At 38.1% G+C, this 18,157-nt stretch overlaps 1 protein-coding gene across 1 annotated transcript in view; it reads right to left on the reverse strand.

Annotated features, from left to right (window-relative positions):
• CCDC146 (coiled-coil domain containing 146) overlaps window positions 1-18,157 on the reverse strand; it is a 203,549-nt gene that overhangs the window by 75,769 nt on the left and 109,623 nt on the right. The gene's annotated exons all lie outside the window — the stretch shown is intronic.

Below are 18,157 nucleotides of genomic sequence, written 5' to 3' on the forward strand. Positions count from 1 at the left end.
AGGCGGTTTATCTCCCAAAATCCATGATCACTGTCTCCATCACCACCATGCCTCCACCTCTATTGTCAAAGAAGTCTACATGGTACACATCTTTAAAGTAAATGAAGAGGCATCGTTATTCCTTTTTCATTTCCTTTTTTTTTTTTTTTCTCACTTTGTCGCCCTTGGTAGAGTACTGTGGCATCACAGCTCATAGCAACCTCAAACTCTTGGCCTCAAGTGACTCTCTTTCCTCAGCCTCCTAAGTAGCTGGGACCACAGGTGCCTGCCACAATACCTAACTATTTTGAGAGCTAGGGTCTCACTCTAGTCCAGGCTGGTCTCAAACTTGTGAGCTAAGGCAATCCACCTGCCTCAGCCTCCCAGAGTGCTAGGATGATAGGCATGAGCCACCACACCTGGCAACTTTTTTATTTCTGACTTACTCTCTGAATTGGGTGATAACTAGTTAATGGACATCATAATACAACATTAAACACTAAGGTTCTACCTTATTGAAGCCATAAGGTCTCAAGCGTTCGTATGCATCAGCTTTGACTCTACCTGAACTGCTATTGACATCACACAGTATTAAAAAATAGAACTAAAGAAAAGATTCACGATTTTCACCACTGTTGTTCTTACCTCCAAAATCGTTCTTAATCCATCCACTTTCTCCTCCCTTCCCCATACTCAATGACCACTACCAAACCTCCTGACCAACCTGCACCTATTTCCAATCTGGCCCCTGCCCATCTACTTTCCAGGGAGATCTTTTTAAACCTTAGACAGAGTAATGTTTGCTAGGTCCTCAAAACCCTTCAAGTGGAGTAAAGTTCCAGACCCTGGGTATTCACGTCCCTACGGTATTGCGTGACGCTGGGACCTTCCCAGCCCCTCTTGCAACACCCTCTTCAAGCTCATATTGCTTCTGCTATACTGTCTGCCTTTGATTTCCATAAAGACATGAATCTCAGTCTTTTTTTTTTTTTTTGAGACAGAGTCCTACTCTGTCACCCTGGGCAGAATGTGTGGCATCTTAGCTCACAGCAACCTCAAACTTTTGGGCTCAGGCAATCCTCCTGCCTCAGCCTCCTGAGTAGCTGGGACACAGCTACATAGGACCTGCCACATCGCTCAGCTAGTTTTTGTATTTTTTAGTAGAGACAGAGTCTTGCTTTTGCACAGGCTAGTCTTGAACTCCTGAGCTCAAGAGGTCCACCTGCCTTGGCCTCCCAGAGAGCTAGGATTATAGTCATTAGTCATTGTACCTGGCAACATGAATCTCTCTCCTTCTCCAAGCCTCTGCATTTAACCATTCCTCACTTTCCCCCAATTTCACTCTAATTCTTTCTTTACACCTCAGCTTGAATATCAATTCATAAGAAGATCCTCTTTGATGTCCAGGTCTAAGGGAGGTACCTACACATACCCATCCCCCCAAAGAACTCTGTACTTCTTAACATTTGAAATTAGGATTTATAATTTTAAATTTATTTGTGTGATTAAACATTTTTTTTACTTCTCCAACTATGTAAGGCCCATGAGGAAAGGACGTGAGTTACCTTGTTCTTCACCGTATCTTCAGCCTGTATAGAATCCCAGGCACAGAGCTTTGGAAACTGCTTGTATTCACTAGCAAGTGAATACATGTAGCTGTCAAAATGCATAGTTCTGAGTTTACGCTTTGGGATTTCATGGTCTTTCTACTCCAATCTGGGTAGAAAAACATTAATACACTGTGAAAATATTTCTTCTTCTGAAAGTGTTGGGAATCTTTCATAAGAGCCATAGTAGCTGGTGCCAGGCCTGAGTTCCAATCCCCACAATCCTCATTTTTTTTTCACTGTGGGTGAAATATAGTGCACACAGAATCTTTAAGACTTTTGAGGGCCGGGCATGGTGGCCCACAACTGCAATCCTAGCACTCTGGGAGGCCAAGGTGGGTGGATTGCTTGAGCTCACAAGTTTGAGACCAGCCTGAGCAATAGTGAGACCCTGTCTCTACTAAAAATGAAAAACTGAGGCAAGGAGATTGCTTGAACCCCAAAGTTTGAAGTTGCTGTGAGCTATGATGCCATAACACTCTATCCAGCATGACAAAGTGAGACTCTGTCTCAAAAAAAAATACCTTTGAGGAAGTTCTACCTTTCGCTATATTAAAAATTTATATGTAATTTTTTTTTATGTTGCCCTGGCTGGAGTGCGAGGCATCATCATACCTCACAGCAACCTCAAGCTCCTGGGCTCAAGTAATCCTACTGCCTCAGCGTCCCAAGTAACTGTGATTGTAAGTGCACAGCATAACATTCAGCTATTTTTTTTTTCTTACTTTTTAAAGAGATAGGGTCATGTTCTTGCTCAGGTGGTCTCAAACTCCTGGCCTCAAGAAATTTTCCCACTTTCGCCTGCCAAAGTGCTAGGATTACTAGTTGAGTCACTGCAGGCAGGACCTGGCCATATATGTAACTTTTTAACTGTTGAGTTGCTGGTAGTAAGTTGACTTAAGGTTAATAGATACTTAAACACATTTATTTTGGTTCTGCAGTTTTCTCTTTGTATTTTTGAACCAATATATAACTTATTTCAAGTCACAAACATTTTCATTGGTTTCTGAAAGAGTGCAGAACATAAGCATGATGCTCTTAAAATCTACTAAGTCTTTTCAAAGCTTTGAATATAAACACTTTTAAAGAAAAAAACTGCTAGGAACAGGTCGTGAAAAGGTAAGTGGAGGCCAGGTGCAGTTGTTCATGCCTATAATCCTAACCCTGAGGCTGAAGGAGGAGGATGTCTTAAGCTCAGGAGCTTGAGACAAGCCTGAGCAAGAGTGAGACCCCTTCTCTACTAAAAATGGAAATGGGCTCTCACTGCATTTAGCCATTTTCTCACTTTTTACCTATTTTACTCCAATTTTTCCTTTACACCTCAGCTTGTGTAAAGAAGACCTGAGTCATGGTGTGCACCTGTAGTCCCAGCTACTCGGGAGGCTGAGGTGGGAGGATGACTTAAACCCAGTAGTCTGAGATTACTGTGAGGTAGGCTGAGTCATGGCACTCCAGCCTGGAAGACAGAGTGAGACTGTCTCTTAAGAAAAAAAAAAGGTAAGTATATAAGCATGTATGTGTGTACAATGAAGGCCAAGTAGAGGCTGGTCTTGTAATTAGCCAACCAGCCAACTTCTGGAGGTAAACTACAAGGTAAGGTAATTATGGACACATATATTCAAAAACACATGCAGTCTTTAGTTTTGTTCTTGAGCTGAAAAGACCATTCTACTATTGCTCTGTGTGTAACAGAAACAGAACTGGATATAACACGGGTTCTGCCCTTAGGTAGCTCAACATTTGAGGAGATAGATACAAAGATACCACAGAATATTAAAACTATACTCTGTGGTTTTATTAGTACTAAATAATTATATTTTTTTTATAATTACTTTCTTTATATAAGTTAAAGCATTTAAATATAAATTATAGACCAAGGAGTGAGACTTCCAGAATGGTGGGATAAAGAGTTTCAGGAATTGTCTTTCAAAACAATTAATTAAACTAGTCAAAGTAATTTAAGACAGTTATTTAAAGTCTCTGGAGGCCAAGCACGATGGCTCATGCCTGTAATCCTAGCACTCTGAGAGGCCGAAGTCAGTGGATTGCCTGAGCTCACGGGTTCAAGACCAGCTTGAGCCAGAGCAAGACCCATTTCTAAAAAAAAAAAATAGCCAGGCATTGCGCTGGGCACCTCTAGTCCCAGCTACTTGGGAAGCTGAGGCAAGAGAATCCCTTGAGCCTAAGAGTCTGAGGTTGCTGTGAGCTATGATACCAGGGCACTCTACTGAGGGGGACAAAGTGAGACTCTGTCTCAAAAATAAAAACAAAAAGTCTCTGGGAATTGACCTAAGGACATACAAAAATTGAGAAGCTTTTATTGAACAAAGTCTACTGAAACTCAGTGAGAATAGTGAGAAAGTGTGGCATTGGAACCATGAGCCCCGGCCATCACCCCTGGGCTCCAAATTCAGGGCAGGCCTAGAAGACAGGGAAGCGCCCATCTCTGCTTCCCTGCTGCTGAAGATCTGTCCCAGGTGGGTGGGACAGAGGCTGTAGCACTCGGCTCCCTTGCCACCTACCCTTCTGCCCTACAGGTGGCTATAGCTGCTCCCAATGCCCATTCCCACTCCCCAGTGACCTGCACTACAGAGAGGCTCTGGGCAGGGCAATGGAGAGATCAAAGTTTGGGGACTGACCAAGCTGTGAGGACTTGCAGCTCTGCAGCCCTGTCCTTGACTTAACTTGGAGCAGTGCTAAGAATATCCATGCCCAAGAGCATAACCACAAATGATGGCTGTCATAGGGCTGACAGAGGAGGCTAATAGCTTGGTGCTATCAGTAAAGGAAGAGCAGAAGTTTAACAGAGAAATCAGGGTGAAAGATAGTCTAAATCACCCTTGATACTGGTGGTCTAGAAGGCTGTGGAAAAGCCCAAAGTTGTGACCACCCACGAACAACCAGAAGAGGTATTTCTAAGCTCTCAGTGCCTGAGTGGCACTATAAACTCCCACACACAGAGCCAATGCAAAATGATGAAAACCTTCCTGGCTCAGAGGGCTTAAGTACAACCTCAACCAATCGATGGCTGACCCAGGGGCAACCCCCAGGAAGTCAAGCTTAAAAATAAAACCAAGGAAAAAATATCAAAGCAGGAACATCAGAGGCTGTGCACACATTGTGGGGAAATACGCTTCACAGAATTAGTCCGGCCAAGTCACTAAACAAATAAACACAAGAACACTGAAAAAACCAAATTAGCAATAACAAGAAGCCTAAAGAGGATCCAAATCCAAAGTCTAAAATATCCAGTTTTCAACAAAAAACTATGAGATAGGCAAAGAAACAAGAAAGTATGGCCCCTTACACAGTGTGAACCTTTATTTTATAATTTTTTTTTTTTAAAACACAGGATTAAAAAAAAAGCCGAAACTGCCTTGGGGAGAGTGCAGATGTCAAATTTAACAAAGATGTCAAAGCAGCTATTATAAATATGTTTGAAGAATGAAAGGAAAACATGTTTAAAGAACTAAGGGAGAATATGATGAAAATTCATCAAATAGAAAATATCAATATAAAGACTTTTTTAAGGAGCCAAATTGAAATTCCTAAGTAGAAAATGATAATAACTGAAAAAACTCATGAGAGGAGTTCAGCAGTTAAAGAATCAGCGAACTTGAAGACAGCAGAGATTATAGTAGTTCTCCCTTATCCTTGGGGCATACTTTCTAAGACCCCCCCAGCCAGTGGATGACTAAAAGTGCAGATAGCACAAAACCCTATATATGCTATGCACAAATTTCTTTTTCCTTCTCCACAATTTCACACGTAGAAGATTTATTCACAACATAGATCTTAGCCATCTCAGCATCGATTACTTTTCCTCTCCTTATTAACTCAGAACTTTCACCGCTTCACTTAAAGAAAGCACTTTATGATTTCTCTTTGGCATATCCTAACTGCCTTGTGCTCTGAGGCCATCACTAAGTAAAATACGGTTCCTTGAACACAGCACTGTGATAGCTTGTGTTCTGGTAAGTGTTGATCTGGTAAGTGTGATGGCTAGTAAGTGATCAACAGGTTGGTAACATCTACAGCATGGATATGCTGGACCAAGGGATGATTCATATCCCAGTCTGGATGGAGCAGAACAGTGCAAAATTTCATCATGTGACTAAGAATGGCATAAAATTTAAAACTTATAGATTGTTTATTTCTGGAATTTTCTATCTAATATTTTTGGACCATGGTTGACTGTGTATAACTAAAGCTTCAGAAAGCAAGTAGTAGAAAGTGGACATTACTGTATATGCAAAAGAACTTCCATAGTTGACCACTTCCCTACATTAAACAGTTCCTTAATTTGACCTAATTTTCCTAGACTGGACATGTGCCACATGTACTCAACGGAAGTTCCTTGTATCGATCACCTCTGTGTGTTGATCAGTTTGTTACAGTCCCATGGGTGGTCAATTTATAGAGGTTCTACTATTATAATTTAAAGAACAAAGATAAAAAGCAGGAAGACACATGAACAGATCTTCAGTTTTTTCATCTGTAAAGTCAGGGACACCTTTAAGTCCACCAATTCACCTGTAATGAGACAGCCCGACAGAAAAGAGACAAAAAATATTTGAGTAAAAGTCTTTCAAAGGCTGGGCACAGGGCTCATGGCTGTAATCCTAGAACTCTGGGAGGCCAAGGCTGGTGGATTGCCTGAGTTTAGGGTTTGAGACCAGCCTGAGCAAATTAGCTGGGTGTAGTGGTGCACATCTGTAGTCCCAGCTACTCAGGAGACTGAGGCAAGAGGATCGCTCAAACCCAGGAGTTTGAGGATGCTGTAAACTAAAACATCATAATACTCTACCCAGAGCAGAGTGAGACTTGTCTCAAAAAGCAAAAAACAAAAAACAAAAAACTTTCTAAATGTGATAACAAAACATTAATGTATATATCCAAGAAATTGATGCATTCCAAGTAGGATAAACAAAAGAATATTCATACCCAGACTCATCATGATCAAATTGCTGAGAGACAAAGTTAAAGATAAAATCTCAAAAACAACCATAAAATAAACAAAAAACTCACCTCATTATATACAAAGGAGTCACAATAAGATTAAGAGTTGATTTCTCTTTTAAAACAATAGAGGACAGAAAGGTATGGAATGAAAAAAATAAAACTCAGGCATCAACCAAGAATCTTATCTCTATTAAAAGTATACATCAAAAAATGAAAAGAAAATAAAGACATGGGGGTAGGGGAAGAAAAGAGAGGGGAAAAGGGAAGAGGGGGGATTTGGCAAACTCTCACCTAATGTGCACAATGTAAGGGTATATGGCACACCCTTTGGGTGAAGTGTTCAACTTTAACTTGAGCTTTACCTAACAAATGCACACAAACAGTGTCATCTAATTATTTGTACCCTCATGTTAATCTGAAATAAAAAATAATAAAATAAAACAAAATTAGCCATCACAATGTTCATAAGGTTAAAAAAAAACCAAAATAGAATTATTTCCGGAATATTTGCCTTATAAGAAATACTAAAGCAAGTGCTTCAGCTGAAAGCTGAACCAGACAATAACTCAAATCCATATAAAAAACAAAGCACGTATCCAAGCAAATTCAAAACATCAACTCATACGAAAAGTTGGACACAAATGTTTATAGCTGCTTCATTTACAATGCTCAAAAAAGGAAATCAACCAATATGTCTACGAATTGTTTAACAGACAAAGAAAGTGTATATGCATAGCATAGAATATTGTTCAGCCATAAAAAGGAGTGGAATTTTGATAACCTGCTGCAGCATGGATGAAACTTGAAATTCATATGCTAAGTGAAAGAGCCCAAACACAAAGGCCATATATGATGTCATTCCATCTTTATGAAATATCCAGAGTAGGCACATAGATAGAGGTAGAAAGTATATTTAGTGGTTACGTGTAGATCTGGCAGTTGGGAGGCAGACGAGTAACTGTTCATGGATATAAGGATTCTTTGATGTAGTGGGATTACTCTAAAATTAGAACATGATTATACAAAGCTGTATATATACTAAAGACTACTGAAAAAAGTCAAACTCATCCAGATATAAATTCTGGCAGTGATCACCTCTGTGACTTTCAGCAGGTTAATGAATCTCTTTGAGTCTCAATTTTTTCATCTGTAAAATGAGAGAAAATGTTTACCGTTTGTCTAAAATGAAATGTTACACAAGAATCGATTTGTATTATAATGTGTGATGTATCAATAGTGATATTAAGCATGCACTCCATATTTTTTACATTTTAATCATGATAAACATAAAATAATTATAACCATAAAATCGTGGTAAAAATAAATTAAATTTCTCTTTAAAAAAGAAAACACTTTAGAAGAGTTTTATGGAAGTGATCAAGAGATATGAACAGAACCTTCTTCCAAGAAGATAGACAAATGGGCAACAAACATACAAAAAAATTCTTATTGTTCCTAATCATCAGAGAAATGCAAATCAAAACCACCTTGAGATACACCTAACCACAGAGATAACAGCTCACTCACATAGTCCCAAAGCTGCAGATGCTGGCATGGATGTGGAGAGAAGGTAACACTTTTACACTGCAAATTAACACAGCCCCTTTGGAAAGAAGTATGGAGAATCCTCAAAGAGCTAACAGTAAACTGTTTTTTTTTAGGGTGTAGCCTGGAAAGGTAAGCCTGTTTGTACCTAAGGGCAGCCTATTTATGCCTAGAGATGGGAGTCTGATTTCCGAGCTCACCTGGGCTAGAAAATGGGGGGTGCCCTGTCCAGCCTTGAGTGGGGGGATCCTGTATCAATATCATCCAAAGAGAAAGTTTTTTGGAACATGATTATGTCAATTATTTTCTTGGTTACCTAATTTAGGTAACTATGGAGCACATTGCAAGTACAAGTTGGTTCTATCGTGTGTAGAACACAAACGTCCTAATGCTATAATTGGGTAAATGAGATGAAAGCTATGCTGATTAGTAGGATGTAAGCACTCCAATCTGTACAATAATCAACACACTGAAATAGGCATAAATGTATTTATGATCTATGTACAAAAGACTTAATAAAAAAATAAAATTAAAAAAAGAATAATTTTCACACTAATAAATAAAAGTAAACTTTTTATTTGCTCCTGCAATCCCATTACTAACCAGTAAATACCTACCCAGAAGGAAAAAAAAAATCATTTTTACCACAAAGATACTTGCACTAGAAAGTTCATTGCAACTCAATTCATAATCTCCAAGATGTGGAATCAACCCAAAAGCCCATCAACTCGTGAATGGATTAATAATTGTGCTATATGTATACCATGGAATACTACTCAACCACAAAAAATAAAGACTTTACATTTTTTGTATCAACCTGGATGGAGCTGAAGAACATTCTTCTTAGCAAAATATCATAAGAATGAAAAAGCAAGTATCCAATGTATGCAATACTAATATGAAACCAATAGATAAGCCATAACATGCCCACAAGAGAAAAAAAACAGTTAAATTCAGGAGATTGGTAACTTCCACCTAATCGGTACAATGTAAGGGTATAACAGTTATAGGTGAAAGGCTCACCTATAACTTGAACTTTACCTAACAAATGCTAGCAATGTAACCTCATCATTTGTACCTTCATGTTAATCTGAAATTAAAAAATAAAGACTTTGTAGGATTAGAAACAAAGAAAATAATCTATTCCTCTTTAAGTTTTTGAATATCTGACTAATTACAGTTATAGTTACCTATTGAGCTACGAAGTATGTGGAAATGTTTAAAACTGTATTGCCAGGGTCCCCATCCAAAGTGTTCTTTTTTATTATTATTAAATTATAGCTGTGTACATTAATGTGATCATGGGGCACCATACACTGGTTTTATAGACCGTTTGACACATTTTGATCACACTGGTTAACATAGCCTTCCTGGCATTTTCTTAGTTATTGTGTTAAGACATTTATATTCCACATTTACTAAGGTTCACATATACCCTTGTAAGATGCACCACAGGTGTAATCCCACCAATCACCCTCCCTCCACCCATCCTCCCCCCTCCCTCCTCTCCTTCTCTTCCTTCCCCCTATTCTTAGGTTATAACTGGGTTATAGCTTTCATATGAAAGCCATAAATTAGTTTCATAGTAGGGCTGAGTACATTGGATACTTTTTCTTCCATTCTTGAGATACTTTACTAAGAAGAATATGTTCCAGCTCCATCCATGTAAACATGAAAAGGTAAAGTCTCCATCTTTCTTTAAGGCTGCATAATATTCCATGGTGTACATATACCACCATTTATTAATCCATTCGTGCTTTTTCCATGACTTAGCAATTATGAATTGGGCTGCAGTAAACATTCTGGTACAAATATCTTTGTTATGATGTGATTTTTGGTCTTCTGGGTATATGCCTAGTAGAGGAATTATAGGATTGAATTGCCTGTCTATTTTTAGATCTCTACGTGTTCTCCAAACATCTTTCCAAAAGGAATATATTAATTTGCATTCCCACCAGCAGTGCAAAAGTGTTCCCTTTTCTCCACATCCACACCAACATCTCTGGTCTTGGGATTTTGTGATATGGGCTAATCTTACTGGAGTTAGATGATATCTCAAAGTAGTTTTGATTTGCATTTCTCTGATGATTAAAGATGATGAGCATTTTTTTCATATGTCTGTAAGGCCATGTGCCTGTCTTCTTCAGAGAAGTTTCTCTTCAAGTCCCTTGCCCAGCCTGCGATGGGATCACTTGTTCTTTTCTTGCTTATACGTTTGAGTTCTCTGTGGATTCTGGTTATTAAACCTTTGTCAGAGACATAACCTGCAAATATCTTCTCCCATTCTGAGGGCTGTTTGCTTGCTTTACTTACTGTGTTCTTGGCTGTGCAGAAGCTTTTTAGTTTGATCAGGTCCCAGTATTGTATTTTTGAAGCTGCTTCGATTGCCCTGGGGGGTGGAGGGGTCCTCCTCATAAGATACTCACCCAGACCGATTTCTTCAAGGGTTTTCTCTGCACTCTCTTCTAGTATTATTATTTTTTTTTTTTTGCAGTTTTTGGCTGGGGCTGGGTTTGAACCTGCCACCTCCGGCATATGGGGCAAGCGCCCTACTCCGTTGAGCCACAGGCACCGCCCTCTTCTAGTATTTTTATAGTTTCATATCTTAAGTTTAAATCTTTAATCCAGTGAGAGTCTATCTTAGTTAATGATGAAAGGTGTGGGTCCAGTATCAGTCTTCTATAGGTCGCCAGTCAGTTTACCCAGCACCATTTGTTAAATAGGGAATCTGAATGTTTTTAATTGGCTTGTCAAAGATCAAACAATGGTAAGTAGCTGGATTCATCTCTTGGTTCTCTATTCTGTTCCAGACATCTACTTCTCTGTTTTTGTGCCAGTACCATGCTGTTTTGATCACTATCAATTTATAGTATAGTCTGAGGTCTGGTAGTGTGATTCCTCCCGCTTTGTTTTTATTTCTGAGTAATGTCTTAACTATTCGATTTTTTTTTCTGATTCCATATAAAATGAAGTAGTATTTTTTCAAAATCTTTAAAGTACGACAGTGGAGCTTTAATAGGGATTGCATTAAAATTGTATATTGCTTTGGGTAGTATGGACATTTTAACAATGTTGATTCTTCCCAGCCATGAGCATGGTATGTTTTTCCATTTGTTAACATTTTCAGCTATTTCTTTTCTTACAGTTTCATAGTTCTCTTTATAGAGATCTTTCACATCCTTTGTTAGATAAACTCCCAAATATTTTATCTTCTTTGGCACTACAGTGAATGGAATAGAGTCCTTAACTCTATTGACTCAGCTTGACTATTGTTGGTATATATAAAGGCTACCAATTTATGATTGTTGATTTTGTAACCTGAGACACTGCTGTATTCCTTGATCACTTCTAAGAATTTTGTAGTAGAATCCCTGGTGTTTTCCAGATATACAATCATATCATCTGTGAAGAGTGAAATTTTGATGTCTTCTGACCCTATATGGATACCCTTGATTGCCTTTTCTTCCTTAATTGCGATGGCAAAACTTCCATACAATGTTAAAGAGCAATGGAGACAATGGACAGCCTTGTCTAGTTCCTGATCTGAGTGGAAATGATTTCAGTTTAACTTCATTCAATATGATACTGGCTGTGGGTTTGCTGTAGATGGCCTCTATCAGTTTAAGAAATGTCCCTTCTATACCAATTTTCTTAAGTGTTCTGATCATGAAGGGATGCTGGATATTACCAAAAGCTTTTTCTGTATCAATTGAGAGAATCATATGGTCTTTGTTTTTAATTTGTTTATGTGCTGTATTATACTTATAGATTTATGTATATTGAACCAGCCTTGAGACCCTGGGATAAAACCAACTTGGTCATGATGTATAATTTGTTTGATGTGTTGCTGGATTCTGTTTGTTAGGATCTTGTTGAATATTTTTGCATCTATATTCATTTGTGATATTGGTCTATAATTTTCTTTTCTTGATGGGTCTTTTCTTGGTTTGGGGATCAGGGTGATGTTTGCGTCATAAATGTGTTGGGTAGTCTTCCTTCTTTTTCTACCTTTTGGAACAGGTTGAATAATATAGGTACGACTTCCTCTTTAAAGATTTGGTAGAATTCTGATTGTGAAGCCATTTGGTCCCATGATTTTCTTTTTAGGGAGATTTTTGGATGCTTGATGCTATTTTAGAACTTGATTGGCCTGCTCAACATTTCCACTTGATTCTGGCATATCTTGGAAGGTGACATGCTTCCAAGTATTGGTCAATTTCCTTCAGATTTTCATATTTCTGAGAATAAAGTTTCTTGTAATATTCATTAAGGATTTTTTGCATTTCTGAGGAGTCTGTTGTTATTTCATCTTTGTCGTTTTTGATTGATGAAATTAGAGATTTTACTCTTTTTTTCCTGTTTAGGTTAGCCAAAGGTTTATCTATTTTATTGACCTTTTCAAAAAACCAACTTTTTGATTTATTGATCTTTTGTATAATCCTTTTGTTTTCAATTTCATTTAATTCTGCTCTAATTTTGGTTATTTCTTTTCTTCTACTGGGTTTGGGGTTGGAATGTCCTTCCTTTTTCAGTTGCTTGAAATGTCCAATTAAGTGGTTAACTTCCTCTCTTTCTGTTCTCTTTTTTTTTTTTTTTATTGTTGGGGATTCATTGAGGGTACAATAAGCCAGGTTACACTGATTGCATTTGTAAAGTAAGGTCCCTCTTGCAATCATGTCTTGCTCCCAGAAGGGGTGGCATGCATCAAGGCCCCGCCCCCTTCCCTTCTTCCCTCTCTCTGCTTTTCCTCCCCTCCCCCATAACCTTAATTGTCATTAATTGTCCTCATATCAAAATTGAGTACATAGGATTCATGCTTCTCCATTCTTGTGATGTTTTACTAATAATGTCTTCCACTTCCATCCAGGTTAATACAAAGGATGTAAAGTCTCCATTTTTTTTTAATAGCTGCATAGTATTCCATGGTATATATATACCACAGCTTGTGAATCCATTCCTGGGTTGGTGGGCATTTAGGCTGTTTCCACATTTTGGCGATTGTAAATTGAGCTGCAATAAACAGTCCAATACAAGTGTCCTTATGATAAAAGGATTTTTTTTCCTTCTGGGTAGATGCCCAGTAATGGGATTGCAGGATCAAATGGGAGGTCTAGCTTGAGTGCTTTGAGGTTTCTCCATACTTCCTTTCAGAAAGGTTGTACTAGTTTGCAGTCCCACCAGCAGTGTAAAAGTGTTCCCTTCTCTCCACATCCACGCCAGCATCTGCAGTTTTGAGATTTTGTGATGTGGGCCATTCTACTGGGGTTAGATGGTATCTCAGGGTGGTTTTGATTTGCATTTCTCTAATATATAGGGATAATGAACATTTTTTCATATGTGTTAGCCATTCGTCTGTCTTCTTTAGAGAAGGTTCTATTCATGTCTTTTGCCCATTGACATATGGGATTGTTGTCTTTTTTCATGTAGATTAATTTGAGTTCTCTATAGATCCTAGTTATCAAGCTTTTGTCTGATTCAAAATATGCAAATATCCTTCCTCATTGTGTAGGTTGTCTCTTTGCTTTGGTTGTTGTCTCTTCAGCTGTACAGAAGCTTTTCAGTTTAATGAAGTCCCATTTGTTTATGTTTGTTGTTGTTGCAATTGCCATGGCAGTCTTCTTCATGAAGTCTTTCCCCAGGCCAGTATCTTCCAGTTTTTTTCCTATGCTTTCTTTGAGGATTTTTATTGTTTCATGCCTTAAATTTAAGTCCTTTATCCATCTTGAATCAATTTTTGTGAGTGGAGAAAGGTGTGGGTAAAGTTTCAGTCTTTTACATGTAGATATCCAGTTCTCCCAACACCATTTATTGAATGGGGAGGCTTTCCCCCAAGGTATGTTCTTGTTTGATTTATCAAAAATTAGGTGGTTGTGAGATGTTAGTTTCATTTCCTGGTTTTCTATTCGATTCCAAGTGTCTGTGTCCCCATTTTTTGTGCCAGTACCATGCTGTCTTGACCACTATGGCTTTGTAGTACAGACTAAAATCTGGTATGCTGATGCCCCCAGCTATACTTTTATTAACAACTCCTTTAGCTATACAGGTTTTTTTCTGGTTCCATACAAAACGCAGAATCATTTTTTCCAAATATTCAAGGTATGATGTTGGTATTTTGATAGGAATGGCATTGAATAGGCAGATTGCTTTGGGAAGTATAGACATTTTAACAATGTTGATTCTGCCCATTCATGAGCATGGTGGTGTTCTTCCATTTGTTAAAATCCTCTGCTATTTCCTTTCTGAGGCTTTCATAATTTTCTTTATAGAGGTCCTTCACCTCCTTCGTTAGGTATATTCCTAGGTATTTCATTTTCTTTGAAACTATGGTGAAGGGAGTTGTGTCCTTAATTAGCTTCTCATCTTGACTGGTATTGGCGTATACAAAGGCTACTGACTTGTGGACATTGATTTTATATCCTGAAACATTACTGTATTTTTTGATGACTTCTAGGAGTCTTCTGGTTGAGTGTTTGGGGTTCTCTAAGTATAAGAACATGTCGTCAGCAAAGAGGGAGAGTTTGACCTCCTCTGCTCCCATTTAGATTCCCTTGATTTCCTTGTCTTGCCTAATTGTATTGGCTAGAACTTCCAGCACTACGTTGAGTAGTAAAGGTGACAGAGGACAACCTTGTCTGGTTCCAGTTCTAAGAGGAAAAGCTTTCAGTTTTACTCCATTCAGTAAAATATTAGCTGTGGGTTTGTCATAGATAGCTTCAATCAGTTTTAGAAATGTGCCACCTATGCCTATACTCTTCAGTGTTCTAATTAGAAAAGGATGCTGGATTTTATCAAATGCTTTTCTGCATCTATTGAGAGGATCATGTGATCTTTATTTTTGCCTATGCCTATACTCTTCAGTGTTCTAATTAGAAAAGGATGCTGGATTTTATCAAATGCTTTTCTGCATCTATTGAGAGGATCATGTGATCTTTATTTTTGCCTCTGTTAATATGGTGGATAACGTTTATGGACTTGCGTATGTTAAACCAGCCTTGCATCCCTGGGATGAAGCCTACTTGATCATGATGAATGACTTTTTTGATGATAAGCTGTAATCTATTGGCTAGGATTTTGTTGAGAATTTTTGCATCTATATTCATGAGTGAGATTGGTCTGAAATTCTCCTTTTTGTTTGGGTCTTTTCCTGGTTTTGGTATCAGGGTGATGTTTGCTTCATAGAATGTGTTGGGGAAGATTCCTTCTTCCTCAATTTTTTGGAATAATTTCTGCAGTACAGGAATAAGCTCTTCCTTGAAGGTTTGATAGAATTCTGGTGTGAAGCCATCTGGACCAGGGCATTTTTTGGTTGGAAGATTTTTTATTGTTTCTTTAATCTCAGTGCTTGAAATTGTTCTGTTCAGGAGGTCTATTTCTTCCTGGCTGAGTCTAGGGAGAGGGTGTGATTCCAAATATTGATCCATTTCCTTCACATTGTCAAATTTCTGGGCATAGAGTTTCTGGTAGTATTCGGAGATGATCTCTTGTATCCCTGTGGGATCAGTTGTTATTTCCCCTTTATCATTTCTGATTGAGGTTACTAGAGATTTTACTTTTCTATTCCTCGTTAGTCTGGCCAATGGTTTATCTGTTTTATTAATTTTTTCAAAAAACCAACTCCTTGTTTCATTAATTTTCTGAATGATTCTTTTGTTTTCAATTTCATTGATCTCTGATTTGATTTGGGGTATTTCTTTTCTTCTACTGAGTTTAGGCTTAGATTGTTCTTCTTTTTCCAAGTCCGTAAGATGGCTTGTGAATTTGTTGATGCTCTCTTTCTGTTTTTCGAATGTAGGCATCTAAAGCGATGAATTTTCCTCTCAAAACTGCTTTTGCAGTATCCCACAGTTTTTGGTAGCTTGTGTCTTCATTGTTGTTGTGCTCAAGGAAGTTAATGATTTCCTGTTTTATTCTTCCTTCACCCATCTGTTATTCAACAGAAGATTGTTTAATTTCTATGCCTTTATGTGGGTTCGAATGTTTTTGTTAGAGTTGAGTTCCACCTTTAGTGCCTTATGGTCTGAGAAGATACAAGGTAAAATTTCAATTCTTTTGATTGTGTTGATAATTGTTTTGTGTCCCAGGATATGATCAATTTTGGAGAATGTTCCATGGGATCATGAGAATAATGTATATTCTTTATCTTTGGGAAGGGGTGTTCTATATGCGCCTACTTAGCACAGTTGTTCTAGGGTCTCATTTAAATCTCTTATATCTTCATTTAATTTCTGTTTAGAGGATCTGTCCAGCTCTGTAAGAGTAGTGTTAAAGTCCCCTGTTATTATGGTATTATCGGATATCATATTTCTCAGACTCAGTAAGGTCTGTTTCAAGAATCTGGGAGCATTTAAATTGGGTGCATAAATATTAGAAAGGTCTCCTTGTATTTTTCCCTTGACCAATATAAAGTGACCATCTTTGTCTTTTTTGACTTTAGTTACTTTAAATCCACATGTATCTGAAAATAAGATTGCAACTCCTCTTTTCTTCTGAATTTCATTTGCCTAAAAATTTGTCTTCCAACCCTTGACTCAGAGTTTTAATTTGTCTTTTGAAGCCAGGTGTGTTTCTTGCAGACAGCAAATGGATGGCTTGTGTTTTTTATTCCAGTCAGCCAATCAATGTCTCTTCAGTGGGGAATTCAAGCCATTAACATTTATTGAGATAATTGATAAGTGTGGTAGTGTTCTATTCATCTTATTTTGTGAGAGTCCATTGCTTAGTTTTATCTTTTGCATCAGTGTGGAGGTTAGGTTCTGTCCTTTAATTTCTGAATTCTTACTTTGATGCTGATTCATTGTGGTGGTCAGTGTGCAGAACAGGTTGAAGTATTTCCTGTAGAGCTGGTCTTGTTGTTGCGAATTTCCTCAATATTTGTATACCCGTAAATGATTTGATTTCTCTGTCAATTTTAAAGCTTAACTTGGCAGGGTACAGAATTCTGGGCTGGAAATTGCTCTGTTTAAGTAGATTAAAGGTAGATGACCATTGTCTTCTTGCTTGGAAAGTTTCATTAGAGAAGTCTGCAGTCACTTTGATGGATTTGCCCCTGTAGGTCAAATGGTGCTTACTCCTGGCAGCTTGCAGAATCTTTTCTTTTGTCTTGACTTTGGACAGGTTCATCACAATGTGTCTTGGAGAAGCTCGGTTAGAGTTGAGGTGATCTGGGGTCCGATATCCCTCTGAAAGCAGTGTGTCAGAATCTTTGGTGATATTGGGGAAATTTTCTTTTATAATATTCTCTGGTATGGCTTCCATTCCTCTGGGGCATTCTTCTTCCCCTTCTCGGATTCCAATAACTTGTATGTTGGAACACTTCATAAAGTCACATATTTCTGACAGTGAACATTCTGCTCTCTCTCTGTTCTTTTCTGCCTCTTTCCCTATCTTAATTACCTCTAGAACTTTGTCTTCTACCTCTGAAATTCTTTCTTCTGCATGGTCTAACCTGTTTCTGATACTTTCCATTGCATCTTTAAGTTCTGTAATTGACTGCTTCAGTTCTTTTAGCTCAACTATATCCTTTTTATATTCTTCATATCGTTCATCTCTTATTTGATTCTGTTTTTGGATTTCCTTTTGGTTATTTTCCACTTTATTAGCAGTTTCCTTCATTGTTTCCATCATTTCCTTCATCGTCTTCATCATGTTTATTCTAAATTCCCTTTCTGTCATTCCTAACATTTCTTTATAGGTGGAATCATCCTCTGCAGTAGCTACCTTATGGTCCCTTGGAGGGGGTGTTCTGGACTGGTTCTTCATGTTGCCTGGAATTCTCTGCTGATTCTTCCTCATGAGTGATTTCTTTTATCTGTTTACTTGCCCTAATTTTCCTTTCACTTCCTCTTGCTCTTTAAGTTCCCGTGCCTGTGGACTAAGGTTTCGATGAGTCAGCTGTTGGCAGGATTAGGCCGCTTGAACTCATGTGACCACTTGCCAGTTTTCCACTGTTTTTGTCCTCCTCTTGGGGTCCAGAAGTCTCTCGCTGACTTCTTTGTCTGGCACCCAGTGACATTTTTCTTTGTGCAGTCTGGGTTCTTGTTGGAAAGCAAACACTAGGTTGCTCA

This window comes from Nycticebus coucang, chromosome 11, assembly GCF_027406575.1.
Source record: "Nycticebus coucang isolate mNycCou1 chromosome 11, mNycCou1.pri, whole genome shotgun sequence".
NCBI lineage: Eukaryota > Metazoa > Chordata > Mammalia > Primates > Lorisidae > Nycticebus > Nycticebus coucang.